Genomic DNA, 17,026 nt, shown 5'->3' with positions numbered 1-17,026 from the left:
TCAGATAGAAGAATATTAGGAACGTTATGTAATACATTGACAATTCATTTCACACTAGTTTTATTGAGCAGTAATTCACATAGTGTACAATTCATCCATGTCCACTATACAATTTTCCATATGTGGGAGCACACTTAGATCCCAGCACTCCGGAGGCAGAAACAGGAGGAGTGCTCCAAGTAGGAAGCCAGCTAGACTGCCCCAAATAATGAATAAAAAAAGATGACAATCTAGTATATTTGTTTTCTTTTATAACTAGTAATGAATACTTTTTAACTCTTAGATACCTGTGGGAAGTGGTTTAAGAATATGAGTGCATGGCAAACAGAGGCCGAGGTGGTGGTTTCCATGGAGTTAGAATTACATTTGGCTGTGAGCCGCCTGACATGTGTTCAGGCAACCAAACGGAGGTCCTGGAAGAGCTGTAAGTATTCTTTACATACAGCCATCTCTCTAGGCCCAGCTAGCATTTTAGAACTTCTCACACCAGAAAGAGGACTGCACCAATTACACTTCACTCCTCACCTCTAATCTCTCCCCGACAAACTCAGGAAATTAAGCAGTCTAATATATTTCTCTATGGGTTCACTTCTTGAGGGTATTGCATAAAACGGAATATAAGATATATGATTTTCTTTGTCTGGATTCTACAACTCAGTATAAAATTCTCAAGGCATAGTCATACCTGACAGTATTCTAATTATTCTTACATTTTTTTTCATATTGATGAATGATATATTAGTAATTGCCTAAGCCATACCAAAGATTCATCAACTGCATAACATAAAAAGTATTTCACTTTCAGTATATAAATAATGCTTCTACAAAGATTATTTACAGTCTTTAACAGACATGGTTTATTTTTCTTGGAAATAAGTCTAAGACTGAGATTGCTAAGTCACATGGTAAGCTGTGAAGGAACTCTCAGTGAAAGGTTCAATCCCCAGTTCTGCTTCCTATCAAACAAAAAAGACAGATCGGTAATATGCGAGAGACAGTCCTGGCCACCCTTCTTAGGTGACCTACATTGATACTGAGCTATGTATTGCCTACACCTTAGGCACTTAGGTCCGATGCATGCCTGGTCCTTGGTTGGTGCAATCAGTCACCCTGCATGGCATGGCCGAGATTCGTTGGCTCTGTGGGTGTGTTGTGAAACTCCTTTCCTATTTGGGTCCTTCTTTCCCACTTCCAATAACTTTTAGCATATGTGGGTCCTTCCATACCCACTTCCAAACCTTTAGCATATATGGGGGCCTTCTATACCAACTTCCAATAATGTTCAGCAGTATATATGGAGAAAACAGTCAGTGACTATCTATATGTCAACTCTAAATACAGCAGTCATTAGTGCTTTGTTCTCAGTGTCTCATTTTCATCTTAGCTGTCCTTTAAATAACTTTAGATCCACAGAGAAGCAGTGAGCCAGAACCATGCATGAGGTCTGGTGACAGCACCCAGCACTAAGTCATGAGGCTTTGTGGTGTGGACCTGGGAAGACACCTTCTCTGGAGCATCGCCCCCTTCCTATCTTGCTGTGCCTGATGGCCTTGAACTTGCCAGGCAGGGGTGTCTTCTCGGGCCTCAGCAAGATGATGTAGCACTTGGGGATGAAGATGCCACCCAGAAGCCCAGCAGTGGAAGCCAGGATGGAGAAGATTTCTTACAGCCACAGTGGACTTGCCCCTGGGCCACTGTGGTACAGGGGCAGGAAGGCTGTCCAGACACTGCAGAACAGCAGCATGCTGAAGGTGAGGAACTTCGTCTCATTGAAGACATCTGGGCAGGGCCCTGGCCAGAAAAGCCACAGAAGAAGGTACCCCCCTGCCAGGAAGCCCAAGTAGCCAAGCACACAGAAGAAGGTGGTGCCAGAACCCTCCTGCACTGGATGACAATGTGCTGGGGTTCCGACACCATGTCCCTGTGTGGGAATGGTGGGGAGGTGGCCAACCAGACCCCACAAAGAACAACCTGAATTAAGGAAGCAATGAGGACCACTGAGGAGGAAGCACCAGGGCTCAGGCATACCCGGATCCTGCCCCTGGCCTGGTGACCCTGAAGGCCAGGACCACTGTGACAGTCTTGGCAGAACAGAGGAGACAGCCACCGTGAACACCACGGCAAAGGTGGTCTGACGGAGGAGGCACGTGGTGACAGTGGGTCGGCCTAGGAACAGCAAGGCACACAGGGCACAGAGGGAAAGAGAGATCAGGAGTAAGTAGCTGAGAGCTCTGTTGTGGCCCTCACCACAGGTGTGTCCCGGTGCTTCAGGAACACTCCAAGGACCAGGACAGCCATACCACACAGGAAGATTGACACCAGAGCCAGTATGAATCCCAGTGGCTCCTCAAAGGCCAGGAAGATCTCTGTCCTGGGCAGGCAACGGTCTCTGGTGTGGCTTGAGTACTGCTCCTTGGGGCACTGAAGACATCTCTTCATGTCTATGGGAGACAGACACAGAATGGGGGCTTGGAGCTGGGGTGTGGCTGCACATCACTTAATCTCATCACTTGAGAGAAAGGGGCAGGTGGAATTCTATCAGTTACAGGTCAGCCTGATCAAAATACTAGCCACAAGCCAGGCTGAGCTGCATTATATACCATGTCTCATAAACAAACAGCAAACCAAAACAAAGACACACACACACACACACACACACACCACACACACACACACATAAGGTTTGCCATGAGAGTACACAGAGGAGGGCTCTGACAGTGAAAAGAGAGGCCTCATACAAAACCAAATTTGATGACAATTTGATTTTGCATTTCCATATTTTCACAGTTAAGGAGTAAGCTCTGTAGCTCAAACAGCCAGGAATGTTATGTTCTGTTCATATTCAACTCGGGATGCACACTTTTCATACAGAGAAAGAAGGAAGTCACAAAGGGACACCCACCAGACAGCACCATTTACAAGAACTTTAAACAGCAACTGAAATTTTTCAGTGTCAGTGAAAGTCAGGTGCTTTTACGAGTCCAGGAGAAGCTTGTGGAAATATCTATATGTATCTTTTCTTTCTTTCACTCTTTTTTTTCTTTGGTTTTTTTTTTTTTTTCATTTCAAGAAAAGGTTCAAAAGTGTAACCTCAGCTAGACTGAAACTCTTTCTGTAGACCAAGTTGGTTTCACACTCACAGATATAGCATGTCCTCTGCATCCTCATGCTTGGACTAATTGCCTGATGAAATATCACTATCCAATGAGTTAGGTTTCTTCTTCATCAGGGGACAAAGGATGTGCAGTATTTGTGAAGAGACAATTCATTAGGCTGTGCAACTATGGTTCATTCATTTGTCTGTCTCAATAAAGAACTCTCCAGAGAAAAATTATAAGACTAGCTTTCTCAATGGTGTTTCCACATGAAGTCTACAGAAAAGCCAAGACTGTGCAACATCTCAGCAGATGAGTGTGGTTATTAGAATAAGAATGGTCTCCACATATTTGAATGCTTGGCTCCGAGTTGGTGGACTGTCGGGATGGATTGGGGAGGTGTAGCCTTGATGGAAGTGATGTGTCCCTGTGGGTAGCCTTTGAGAGTTCAACATTCCCCATCAGGCTCCCTCTCCAGTTTGCTTGCCTGCCTGCTGCCTGCTGCCTGTGGAGCACATGTAAGCTCCTAGTTACAGCTCGGACACCATGCCTAGAGCCGGCCTGCCGCCATCTGTCCTGCCATGAGGTTCATGGACTCCATCCTCTGAAACTCTAAGTAAGGCCACAGTTCAATGCTTTGTCTCAAAAGCAGACTTGCTCATGGTGTCCCTTCCCAGCAGGGAGAACAGTAACTAACACAATGGAGAAATACACGAGGAGGCTCGCAGCGCCTTGTGGACCCCTCAGATTCCAGCTCCACATGCCCTTACCTCTTTGGTCTGCAAAGTGTCCCTCGGGGCAGGGACTGCAATCAAAACAGCAGTGGGGGGCTCCCGGACGAAAACTTGGCTAAACCCTGGAAGGCAGCTTTCACTGCAGTTTGAGGTGGGCACCTGGTAACAGTGAACACAGTGTCACCAGTGAATCTCCAGGGATACAGATGCTTAACTCACCCTCACACACAGAACAAAATACTTTCTTCTCATTCTGCTACATGGATGTCTTTCAGGAAACATGTCTCTCCAAGAGATGTCAGATGGAACAGGCATCGTTATATGTGAAATGGGAAGGGCTAACCCTAGCTTACATACCTAAGGGCTTCAAAAACTTACCTAAGCTGTGTGATGTGTTGTCTTTCAAATGTGCCTCCTACATTATCAATTGGAGGTATGGGGGCGAGAGAGATGGCCCAGATACAGAGTACAGGCTGCTTGCTCTTCAAGAGAAGCATGTTTTAATCCCTAGAATCCACATCGTCCCTCACACTGTCACACTGTAATTCCATTCCAGACTGATCCACTACCCTCTTCTCACACCACAGGCACACATTACATATAATATATTAATATATATGCATGCCAAAACTTCCAAACATGCAAAATAGAAATTGTAAATGATGGAGAACATGCCTTCCTGTCACGTTGGCCTTCTTCCCTCAGTTGACTCAGAAAAAGCAAGCATATTTCCTTACCTTCTTTTGATCCCTTTTTCTTTCTTTTACATGGACTCCACAGCCTGGACATGCTTCCCTTGTTACTCTGTGTTCTCTTTCTTTCTCTGAAGTCTTTATACAGAATTGTGGCTGCTTGCTGGGCTGCATGTACAACTCATAAGACATGGCTCTCACTCTTCCTCTTCCCTGCTGCCTTTCTCTCTAAAACCATTGAGATTTACCATTTTCGCTGCCCTGTGTGTTTTGCTTAAACTATAAAAATAAGTATCATCACACTTCAATATAAGAAAATTGTATGTACTGATCCCCTCAACTCCTCCTCTCGCATATCTTGATTCTTTATCTCTCTCTGTCTCTCTTGTCTCTGTCTCTCTGTCTCTCTCTCTGTCTCTCTGTCTATGTCTCTCTGTCTCTCTCTCTCTCTCTCTCTGTCTCTCTCTGTCTCTCTCTCTCTGTCTCTCTCTCTGTCTCTCTCTCTGTCTCTCTCTGTCTCTGTCTCTCTCTCTGTCTCTCTCTGTCTCTCTCTCTCTGTCTCTCTCTGTCTCTCTCTCTCTCTGTCTCTCTGTCTCTCTCTGTCTCTCTCTGTCTCTCTCTCTCTCTCTCTCTCTCTCTCTCTCTCTCTCTCTCTCTCTCTCTCTCTCTCTCTCTCTCTCTCTCTCTCTCTCCCTCTCCATTCCCATCCTGAAACTTGCTCTGTAGAACAGGTGGCCAAGTACTCAGGAAATCTTCCTTCCTCTACCTTCACAGTGCTGGGGTTATAGGATTACACCACCATTCCCCAGCTGACTCGGTTCCTCTTAAAACAGCTCGACCATGTGGCAAGGGTTATGAAGAGGGAAGGGTGTGATGCTGAGATCTCTGCCACAACAGAACAGATGAGAAATCCCTCCCAGTTCAAGCCAATTAAAGGCCTTTCACAAGAACCCTCTGACCACTTAGCATGTGTCCTTTGTTCTTTGAGTAACACATGAAAGGGAAACTCCGATTGTTGAAACACTTAAGCCCAACATTGATGGAGATGCCACCAGAAACAAAGTTAAACAAAGTGGTATCAGATGGGACTCTTCTCGACCAGCATATGACAAGAACCTGAGACATTCTATGCACCAGACAACACACATAGGCATGCCTATCTCAAAACAGCCAATCATTTGTTAATAATCATCAGGGTTTGAGCATCAAATATTTCTAAAACTCTTGTGTGTTGGACTACTCGTCACCAGATGGTGGTTGTTGAAAAATGGTTGGGTCTTGATGCATCTAACCTAATCAATGGGTTAATTCCTCACTGGATTCATAACCAGAGGAACTACTGTAGATGTTGGAAGGAAAACTGGGGCCTAATTGGAGGAAGTGGGTTTGGGAATTGTTTGTTGGTAAGCTGTAACTTGCTCACATATCTTATCTATCCACAGCCTCACCTAACACGGTCCTAGACACCATGAGTTGGGCAATCTCTTCCAGCACACATGTCTGCTGCCATGATGTACTGCCTCAACCTCACACACTCAACTCAATGGATCGTTCTCACCTTGAAACTCTAAATCCACAAGTCAATAAAAAACATTTCCTCACTTCACACTGTTCCTCAGGTATTTGTCAGGTGTGGGGAAATCTAATGAATGAAGTAAACAGTGTCTTCTGATTAAACTTCTATGGGAAGGTGTTTAGCTCAGTGTGTCACTATCTTCCTCTTCAAAGAGCAGGTCCTGAACACAGAAAAGGGAAACACCCTCAAAATATCACCAGGCCCAGCTTCTGATTTACAGTCGTGAGTCTGGTATGTGCTTTTCCCCATGTTTCACAAGTGTATATGGTATAAACATGTGTATGTTCCTTACAGCATCTATGTGGAATGATGAGAATGTGTATACAAGTGCATGTGAGGCCAGTGTCACTGCTGGTTTCTTCCTCCTTTGCTCTTCCACTACAAACATTGAAGCAGATGCTCAAAATAAAAACCCAGAATTCCCTGCTATGCTTAGTATTAGTACGTAGCCTGCTTTCGTGTCTCCTAGCATCCACCATCCAAGAATAAAATTACAGGTACCACACTGCCCACTCAGCAGGTACAAGTGTTCTGGAGGACCACTGTCTGGTCCTTGTGCTTGCACAGCAAACACTTTAACCACTGAGCCATCTCTCCAACAGCAGCTCTGATGTATTTATTTTTCTGCTCAGTCAGTATCATTCGGAGAAAGGTCTCTTAGGAGGTAAAGAGCATCATCACTTATGACTGACTGGACAAAGCAAGAGCCATGTCCCCTTCATGCACAAGGAGGGATGAGGAACCCTTGGTGTGGAATTTCCTGTAGAATTTAACACTCTAGGACAAGAGTCAGATCTGCATTCAGGCAACTCACGTGGAGATCCTCCTTCAAATGGACCATCATTTTGTTCCCTGAGGAACCTTGAGGGTCTATCGTGCCTACACTGACCAAACGGAAAACACCCTCAGGGGTCTTCTGTCCTTGGAAAATGTCAAACGTTGTCACCAAATCTCCATTGTCATCAAACATAATCTGACTTCCGTCAGGAGTCTTGAAGTGCACCTTTCTGAGGGCATGAAGCAGCTGGGAAAGAAAAGGAGACACTGTAACTAGGTCTTGTCTATATGGTCTCTGCAGTGATACTGTGCAACTTCCATTAAAATATGGCTTCAGTAGTTATAAGGAAGTTCAAGTAACTGTGATATTTTCAGAAATAAAAAAAAATTCTAGGTTTGATTTAATAAGACTTCATAAATCTTATCATGAAAATTTTACATACAATATACTGTGTTACTCTGTGTGTGTGTGTGTGTGTGTGTGTGTGTGTGTGTGTGTGTGTGTGTGTGTGTACTTCTTGCCCACATTGCAAAGCTCAGAGAACAACTCTCAGGAATATTTTTCTCTGATCCTGCCTCTAGGGACACAGGAATTGAACTTAAGCTTGGGGACAAGTGCCTTCACCCACTGAACAATCTCACCACCCTTAAAATTAAACCCAAAATCATCTCAACATGGTGCTGGCTCTAGGGTCTCATTTGGCTGTGCACTATTCTCCATAACCTTCCATCCCACCACACTCTTTAGATGACAAACACTTTTAAGACTTCCACAGACTGGACCCAGCACACCTAGGCCTGCCAATCACTCAGACCACTCTGTCACACAGCTTCAATCACACCCATGTGACTCTTCTTATTTGTCTCCATTCTATGGTGATCATAAACGCTGTGCTTGACATCAACAATGCTGTCTTCCCATGGAGAGGATTCTTGTCCTCTTCTCCCGAACTCTGGTATTTCCTTTCACACACTCCTCACTCTTTCATCTACTTTATATCTTCATCATAGGCCACAAACAGACATCACCACCACCCTCACAGGTGCTTATCTTTAGACAGGTTCTTGCTTTGTACTATAAGTTGACCTTGAACTTGGGATTCTGTGAAGCCAACCTCCTATGTGCTAAGGTGACAAACATGAGTCACCAAGCCCAGCCTACTATAAAACGTAATCTGGCAAACTCAGCCAAAATGCCAAGAACTATAACTGGTCAATCAGTTCAAACCATATGCATCTTCACCAGGCACACAGTACAGACTCAGAGAAGCTGAATGATGGTTATGAAAGCGTATCCCACTCTTAGCCACCACCCTCACTTTATCTCAATAATGAGCAATGTGATTCCAAGAGGCTTCTGGGTCTGCTTCCTGGAGTTCATTGGTGAAGATTGAAGATAGATGTAGATTGATGAATAGATAGATAGATAGATAGATAGATAGATAGACAGATAGACAAATAGAGCAAAATTACCAAAATGTATTACATAGATATGTGAAGTCATCAACTAAGGTTTTAAAATATAAAAATAACTACAGACTAGAATATTGGCTCATTGAGTAAAGACCATGCCATACAAGCTTGAGGTTAGCATTTCAAATATCTAGAAACCACCTAAATGTCAGGTCTATGAGGAAGACTTTGGTAATTACATCCTCATCACATGGAGACAGAAGATGACCAGAGCAAGCTGACTAGGAAGATTAGTCACATAAACAAGTTCTATGGTTAGAGTGAGAGGCCGTGCCCCAAAAATAAGGTAGAAGAGTGATTGCAAGGTAATTTTTCACATCATCCTCAGACCTTAGACATGTGTGTACACCCAACCCATCTGGGCCAGGATGACTACACACATGTGTCCACACTCATGCACCAAAATGTCTCCTTGAAATTTGAATTTGCAGCATGTGTATAATAATAATTATCCTCTATTTATGAAAGCTCAAATTGGGGACATTAAAAATATTTGTTGTTCCCTGAAAGATTAATTTTACAAACAACCTGAATTTGCTATGTCAACCAACACGACAGGAAATAGACTCATCTGAGATCATAGGCAAGCATGGACCACATGTCCAATGCTGCTTCTCAGATACATCTCAGTAACAAGGATGAGATGGCACGGCTGTAGTATACAGTCGGCTACAGCACTGTAGCTTAGTAAAAACACACATCTTGTGTCTTGGCTATCACTGAATCATCCACACATCTGCTCATGTCTTCTCTCACCTGCCAGGGATGGAAGTCCTGGGAGTCTGTACATTTCCCGTTCTGATGCCCGCAGGATAACAAATCATGCAGGACATGGGCAATGCTGTAGACAGCTGTGTAGGCAGCATCAATTTTACTCACTTCTTGGAAAGGTACTGCTTGTGTTTCAGACTCTCATTCCCGGAGCAGAAATGAACTCCCTCTGTCACTGTGCTGTTCTGCTGAGGCCATAAACAATCAAAGGTGAACTCCCAGAACTTCTTTATAAACATGTCTTCAGGGGTCTGGCTAGGGCGCAGCTGAGCAAGGAACTCAGGGAAGCCAATTGCCCTGCTGCTGTGATACAGAAGGCCAAATGTGCCATGCAAGACACGGGAAACACCTGGAATGGTCAGAGCGAGAGCCATATGCAGAGTGCCCTTGCTGACCCACACCTGGCCTGAGACATTTACACCCAATAAGCCGTACAGGATGAACTCAAAATTCGAGTTGCTTAAGAAAACCAGAACAACCTTGGCGGTGCATTTCTGCATCTTCTGGACAGTCTCTTCAATCTTCCCCGAGGACCGGTCAGAAGGGACATAGAGGTGGAACTCAATGCACACACCAGCTGGGCTCAGCACTTCAGTGGCCAGAGAGCTGGCCTGCTGCCCAAACTCATCATCATTGGCCAGAACGATCACCCAAGACCACTGGAAATGAATTATCAGCTGGGTAACTGCACGGGAGGATATAAGGTCACTAGTCAGCGTCCTAAGGAAGGATGGGAACTGGATCTTGTCACTCAGGCTGGGCAGTGAAGATGAGTAACTGATCTGTCAAGGAAGAGCCAGGGAACATGACAGTAGGTGACAGCCAGCACTAAGTGAAATCTAATGGTCTAATTGGATTATAGGAAGGAGGGAGGGAATGGTAGGCCAGCCAATCAGAAACCTTCTAGTTCTACTAGGGGATCCATATTTGATTCCCAACACCAACATCATGTGATGGGAATCAGATAAATGCCTCTAGCTTCAAGTCCAGGAAGGCCTCTTCTGACTTCCTCCCACACCTGTGGCACAGGCTCACAAAGACATACACACATATATAAATGTATATTAAAATCTAAAGGTAATTTTGATAAAAGACTTGATATCACATTTTGAGAAGTCTGCTGGATCTGCCAAGCATCTGTACACCCCCTCACTAGTGATCATCCCAGACAGTCCTGTGGCATAGATTTCCCTATTCCCTTCTCAGGTCCTGCCCAGCGCCCTGCCCCTCATATTTCTTCCTGCACTGCAGCTAGGCTTAGTCTGACTCTTGTTTTGCACAGCGATGTGAGGTTGTGCTTTAGATATTTCATGTGTAAGTGTGGACACGGGTGTGTCTGTCTTTCTGTCCATCCATCTGTCCGACTGTGATGATGCACATGTAGAGGAAAGAGGATAAATTGAGAGGGCTGGTTTTCTTCCATCATTTCGGTTCCAGAAGCCCAAACTGAACTCATCAAGCTTGGTATGAAGAATCTTTACATAAGAAACCATCTTGCTGTCCTTAGTTAGAACCAATAAGCTATGGGCTCTTATCAAACCACAATTGTGTGATTTCCCTTGTCTGAGAGAAATGGGAGTCGGATTTCTCAATTTGTCCAGGAATAGATGGTATCATCCTCTCAGGGAAAAAAAGTGAGTTTTTAAAGATGTGAAAAGTGGGGTCCTATGTCTGTGAGAGTTTGTTGTTGCTGTTGACATTATTTTGGATTTAGCAACACAGGATGTGGCTACTCTGCCTCAGGGCATTAGTACAAAACTTCTCCAGACACCACAAGGTATTGCAGGTTATTCTGTCTTTACACAAAGGCCTAGCATCTACTTCATTCATAGGGAGGGATACAGCTGACTGTCTCATACAGGTGGTCCTACCAGAAGGGGCAATAAAATAGAAGATATTCAGTTATGTTTGGATTGTAGACAAACAATGATATGTTAAGTATAAGTTTGTCCCATGAAACACACATGACTAATTGAAAACAAATTATATTTTAATAGATTTATTGGGACAAACTTAGACTAAAAATGACTGTTTCTCTTTGACTCAAATTTTTGTTATTTTCCATGTATAAGTGTTTTGCCTGCATGTATGACTGTGCACTACATTTATGTCGGCTGCCCTTGGAGGACAAAAGAGGAAGTCCCATTGATGAAAATGTTGTTTAAGATGATGGTGAGACTCCCATGTGTGGTGGGAATCCATCTTCTGTCCTCTGCAAGAAGCAGCCAGTTCTCTTTACCTCTGAGTCATCTTTCCACACCCTGGAATTCAAATTTAACTAAGGCTTCCCTTGCAGCCCTACAAGATGAAAAAGAAAAATTCGTGACATAGTTTATAAACATCAAGTTTTTGTTCTGGGCATGATAGTGCACAGCACTCAGGAATCTGAGGATAAAGGATCAAGAGTTCTAGGGCAGCCTGGGTTACATGGAGAAACCCTGCTTCAATACACACACACACACACACACACACACACACACACACACACACACTTTTAAAACAAAAATGAAGATTGGCTTTGGCTGTGTCATCATGTACAGAGTAGAAATATGGATTTTCTACTGCTTTAAATATACCTAAATGTGAGAAGAAAGAGAGACGCCTCAAGGCTAAAAGCACTTGCACCAAAACCATGAGTATAGGAGCTCAGATCCACGTACATATGTAACAATTTGGTGACCCCTTTAAACCTATCACCTCAGCTCCATGAAGACTGCATACAGCAAACTCATATGTGTGTATATTTCTTTGTGACTTTGTGCCACAGCTGTGGGAGGAGGCCAGAAGAGGCTTTCCTGGACCTGAAGCTAGACATATTTGTGTGATTCCCTACTGCATAGCAAAACTCATGGGCCAAGACAGTGGATATTTGCTACTATTTTAGAGATCCTGAGTTCAATTTGCAGCACACACATAGCAAATAAAACACATCAGTAACTGCAGCTCCAATATCTTTTTCTGATTTCAATAGATACTTCGTAAAAACGTGTGTGTGTGTGTGTCTGTGTGTGTGTGTACACAAAAGATTCATATATAAGATAAAAATAAGTAAATTTTTAGAAATATAGATTTGAATTTTATATTATCCTGTTTCCTTGTCAATGCAGGGGGACTATAGTTCTCTCTAAACTATGCAGACATGAAGAAGAGAACCAGGTTGGAAATGGAGAACATTTCAGGGAACCTGACACCACAGTGAAGCTCCTCACTACTGTGACCATCACCATCAATTTCACATCATCATTAAGGGATGGCACTGCACTCATGAAGGAATAAGGCTATGAGCAACTCACCTGAGGAAACTTGTACAGTCCCAGAAGTCTGGCCATGGACACAGACAGTGATGACCGTGTGTCCCCAACCAAAGCAGCCTGAGGAGAGCCATGCTGGCACCTGTCGTTGGGGATGGGCTCCTCCTGCCCTGTGAGAAAGCCCATCGTCTCATGGAGGGCTCCATGCACTGAGTCCCCAGAGTTTCGAATGGAGAAGCCCAGGGTCACATTGGGCAACAAGTGAGCACTCCTATTAATCTCCTCAATGGCAAACACGAAACTCTGGGCCACCCTGTAGCCCCAGTTGGAGACACTGAGGGAAAGAGAAGACCACATTTATCACTCATTATGGGGTAAATGCAACAAGAATAAACATTGTGACTCAAGTATAAACACACTTCTCCATAGATACTTGTGTAGAGATGTACATAGGAGCAGAGAGCAGAAGAGTCCAAGGGAATCCACAGGGGATGTGCAGAAGGTAATCAAAGGGAATAGTTTCTAGACAGCAGCAATATTTGGAGATCTAGTGCATAAGCTGGGTTTGATGGCACACATGTTTATTGTCAGCTGTCAAGAGACAGAGGCTCTGTGAGTCAGAGACCAGAGCATCGTCTACATAGCTAGTTCCAGGCAGCCAGAGCTACACAGGAGACCTTGTCTCAAGGAAAGAAGGAAAATAATCGATTGAAAAGGTTGGTTGGATACAAATATTTGTACCTAACATTGATTTCAGAAGGTCCAGAAGATAGAGGGAAGGAATTTGAAATATGGTCTTCAGATATGACTGAGACACTGCACACATGATCTCACAGCAGCTCAGCTGCCTGCACTGGGACTGCACAAGCCTAAGCCTTCAACAGCCAATCATGAGTGGGGCAATTCCACGTGGGACACTGCTCCTCCTGCTGAACTTTTGGCAACTGATGTATTTGGCGGGTGGAAAGGCTGTCATTTTCTCTCTATGCACTCACATATTGAACTGACCAAGCTCCCATGGACAGGTCCAAACTAGAAGTCACACATATGACCCTCATTTATATCAATGGGTACAAAACCAAGAGGCATCAATTTCAGAAATCAACCTGCAGAGAGGAATGGGAAATGAAACGTATGGAAGGAAAATAACAGAGGTAGGAGAATGAGAATAAATTAAATGCACTATATGAACATATAAAATTCTCCAAGAGCAAATCTAATAAATTGTAAGGCATATGCGTACAGGCAACACCAAGACTGTGCAACACATCACATTGAGACATTTTTCATATATATATTGGCACATTTGTGCAGCAACAATAATTAAAGAAAGGCAATGAATGTGAAAGGGGTGCGTATGGGATGCATACAGCGGAGTAAAGACATATACATGTATAGTGGACAAGACTTCTCTCTGTATTGCTACCTAGCCTGGAATGCACAGATATCCACCTGCCTCCCTGGGACTCAAGGCACATACAAGGCACATGCCACCATACCCAACTGAAGTTGTATGCTTCAATTAAATGTTAAATGTGTTAATGCTGAGAGTACATTTGACTTTAGATGAGGAAAAGATTCCACATCAGCTAATCTAACCTCCAACTCACTAGAGAGCTGAGAATGACCTTGAGCTTCTTTTACGTGTGTATGGGCATGCACGCATATGTCAGCCAGATGTTGACCTCTGGTATCTTCGTCGAATATGCTTAGTGTGGGATGAGTATGTGTGCGTGTGTCTGTGTGCTTGTGGGAGGTATGTCTGTGTCTCTGTGTGTGTGTGTGTGTGTGTGTGTGTGTGTGTGCACATGTGTGTCTGTGTCAGTGTGTTTCTGTGTATGTCTGTGTGTGGGGATGTGTGCCTGTGTGTCTGTGTCGAGCTGTGTGTCTGTGTGTGTCTATGTGTGTGTGTTTCTATGTATGTCTGTGTCTGTGTGTGTCTCTCTGTGTCTGTGTCTGTGTGTCTTTTGTCTATGTTGTGCATGGGTGTATTTCCTTATGGTGGGGAAAGGCCATGCTCAGCCACAGCAACAATTTTAAAAAAGGAAGGATATTAAGACTTTAAAAATAATAATACAAATCATAAGGCTGAGTTGGGAACTACTCTGTGGAACAGTAGTTAAAAATCTGGGACAAGAATGAGCAAAGGAAGCTTTTAGCTGTGGCTCAGTTCATGGACTATGAGCCTCATAAGCCAACTGTGGAAGTACATGGCTATAGTCACAGGACCTAGAAGGTGGAGGAAGGAAGATCAGAACTTCAAGGTCAGCACCTATTACCTAGAAACCTGAGGCAACATGAAACTCATAACAAATAAGAGCAAAAGAAATACCCTAGAGAAGAACCATGGGGCCTGAGGACTGACGAACAACGTACTAATTACACATTTAGGCATTCAGCACACACACCTGCCTAGACGTCCTTTTGAGTAGCAAGCACACACAAAAACTCAAGAATCCACTGAGCTGAGGAGCACACACACTACAGCCAGTGCAGGAGAAGCCTATTGTACAAATAAGAAAGATAGAGGGAGAGAGACAGTGTAAAAGGAGAGCTACAGAGCTACTACCTTTCTACACAGAGAATGGGGGTGGCCATCCAGCTGGGATTCTGAGAATCAGTCCTTCTCCAAGGCTTCACACAACTTTTAAAGCTGCTTCTGGCTTTCAGAGATTCCTGCCCCACAACAAGGACTTACCTTGAAGCCTGCAGCGTGGCCGGTGGGGCACTGAAATCACACATAGTACCATTAGAGAAGTGAAAGATGGAGAAACTGCCCCCCACCATGACATCTCTGGGACGGTCAAAGTGAGGGATCTGCCTTGGCAACAGCCAGGCTCTCTGTCCAGGAAGGGCAGACCCAGAGACACAGACAAAGAGAATAGAAAGGAGGGCACGCAGCCACATGCCTGCTGAAAGCCCACACTGCCAAGGGCAGGACAGCCCCATATGGGGCAGTGGCAAGCAGTGAAACTGGGCTTTTATGTGGGATATAGCCATTGATCAAGTCCCTGAGATTAAGGCCACACTGGGAAATCTAGGTCCACAGGCTGTGTAGAGAAGGTGGGTGGACTGGGTGGCCACAAAACCCCAGAGCCATTAAGTTTTATCCCTTCTCCTGAGGGTTCTTAGCCTGTCTGCATCCAGGGATACAGATCTTGCCATCACCTGCGACTATAGGAAGAGCGACAATGGGCACGGCTGTCTCCTAAGGGGCCCTGCAAGGGAAGGAGCAGCTGTGCCCAGGGTGCTCAGGGCACTGATCTGTAGAGTGGCCCCAGGTGGGGACAGGGAGCAACATGTCCAGTAGCTGAAAGGAAAATATTTTTAGCATGTAGGTCAATCACTACAGCCCTGCATTGTCCTGCCACGTTCTTGCATAGTTTGATCCACCAGCCCATGTTCTTTGCGGTCGTTTGCAGTTCCTTAGAAAAGATTCTGAAATGTTTTATGATGGAGTTTTGGACATACAAAAACCAAACTGCAGAAAACACCAATGCCCCTGTCATCCTGGAGTCATGCCCTATTCTTCCAGGCTACTGAGATTTTTTATCTGTATTGGAGAACAAATGCCAAGCCTGGCAGGATGGCTCTCCAGGTAGATTCATTTGATACACAAGCTTGACGACCTGTGTTTGATATCATGAACACATTCAAGCACAGAGGAAGAGAAAAAACTCCACAAAGTTGTCCCCTGACTCCACATAGAAGCTATTGCATCCAACACACACACACACCTAGTTCATACATACACAGTAGAGTATTTATATAAGAAGGCAAATTCCAGACTTTGTTATTCCAAATGATAAGTATAATTTCATAACATAATCCCGCTATGCAAAAAGACCCCAACTCAATCCTCACGTCCATGACTTGAGACGAGAACTGACTTCTGGAACCTTCCCTCTGACCTCCAAATATGTGCTGTGGCATGTCCATGTCCAAAGACACAGACACAGACACGGAGGGAACACACACAAACACACCAATGTATGAATCAATAAACATAAACTGCAGGGAGATAGAATACGTCAGTAATAATTCCAGCTCACTCGTATACCACACTACACTTATTTAGAATTCACTTTAAATTGTTTGGCCTTTTCTCAGATAGAAGAATATTAGGAACGTTATGTAATACATTGACAATTCATTTCATACTAGTTTTATTGAGCAGTAATTCACATAGTGTACAATTCATCCATGTCCACTATACAATTTTCCATATGTGGGAGCACACATAGATCCCAGCACTCAGGAGGCAGAAACAGGAGGAGTGCTCCAAGTAGGAAGCCAGGTAGACTGCCCCAAATAATGAATAAAAAAAGATGACAATCTAGTATATTTGTTTTCTTTTATAACTAGTAATGAATACTTTTTAACTCTTAGATACCTGTGGGAAGTGGTTTAAGAATATGAGTGCATGTGCACACAGAGGCCAGAGGTGGTGGTTTCCGTGGAGTTAAAATTACATTTGGCTGTGAGCTGCCTCACATGTGTTCAGGCAACCAAACGGAGGTCCTCTGGAAGAGCTGTAAGTATTCTTTAACACGGAGCCATCTCTCTAGTCCCAGCTAGCATTTTAGAACTTCTCACACCAGAAAGAAGGACCTGCACCAATTACACTTCACTCCTCACCTCTAATCTCTCCCCGACA

The 17,026-nt window shown here is 44.2% G+C and overlaps 1 pseudogene; it reads right to left on the bottom strand.

Moving 5' to 3' along the window:
* Positions 1 to 1,463: 1,463 nt before the first annotated feature.
* LOC127186375 (vomeronasal type-2 receptor 26-like) lies at positions 1,464 to 15,276 on the bottom strand (annotated as a pseudogene).
* Positions 15,277 to 17,026: the final 1,750 nt, after the last annotated feature.

Source organism: Acomys russatus, unplaced genomic scaffold (assembly GCF_903995435.1).
Source record: "Acomys russatus unplaced genomic scaffold, mAcoRus1.1, whole genome shotgun sequence".
NCBI lineage: Eukaryota > Metazoa > Chordata > Mammalia > Rodentia > Muridae > Acomys > Acomys russatus.
Note: the sequence above shows the minus strand (reverse complement) of the source record. Positions and strands in the feature narration are given on the sequence as shown.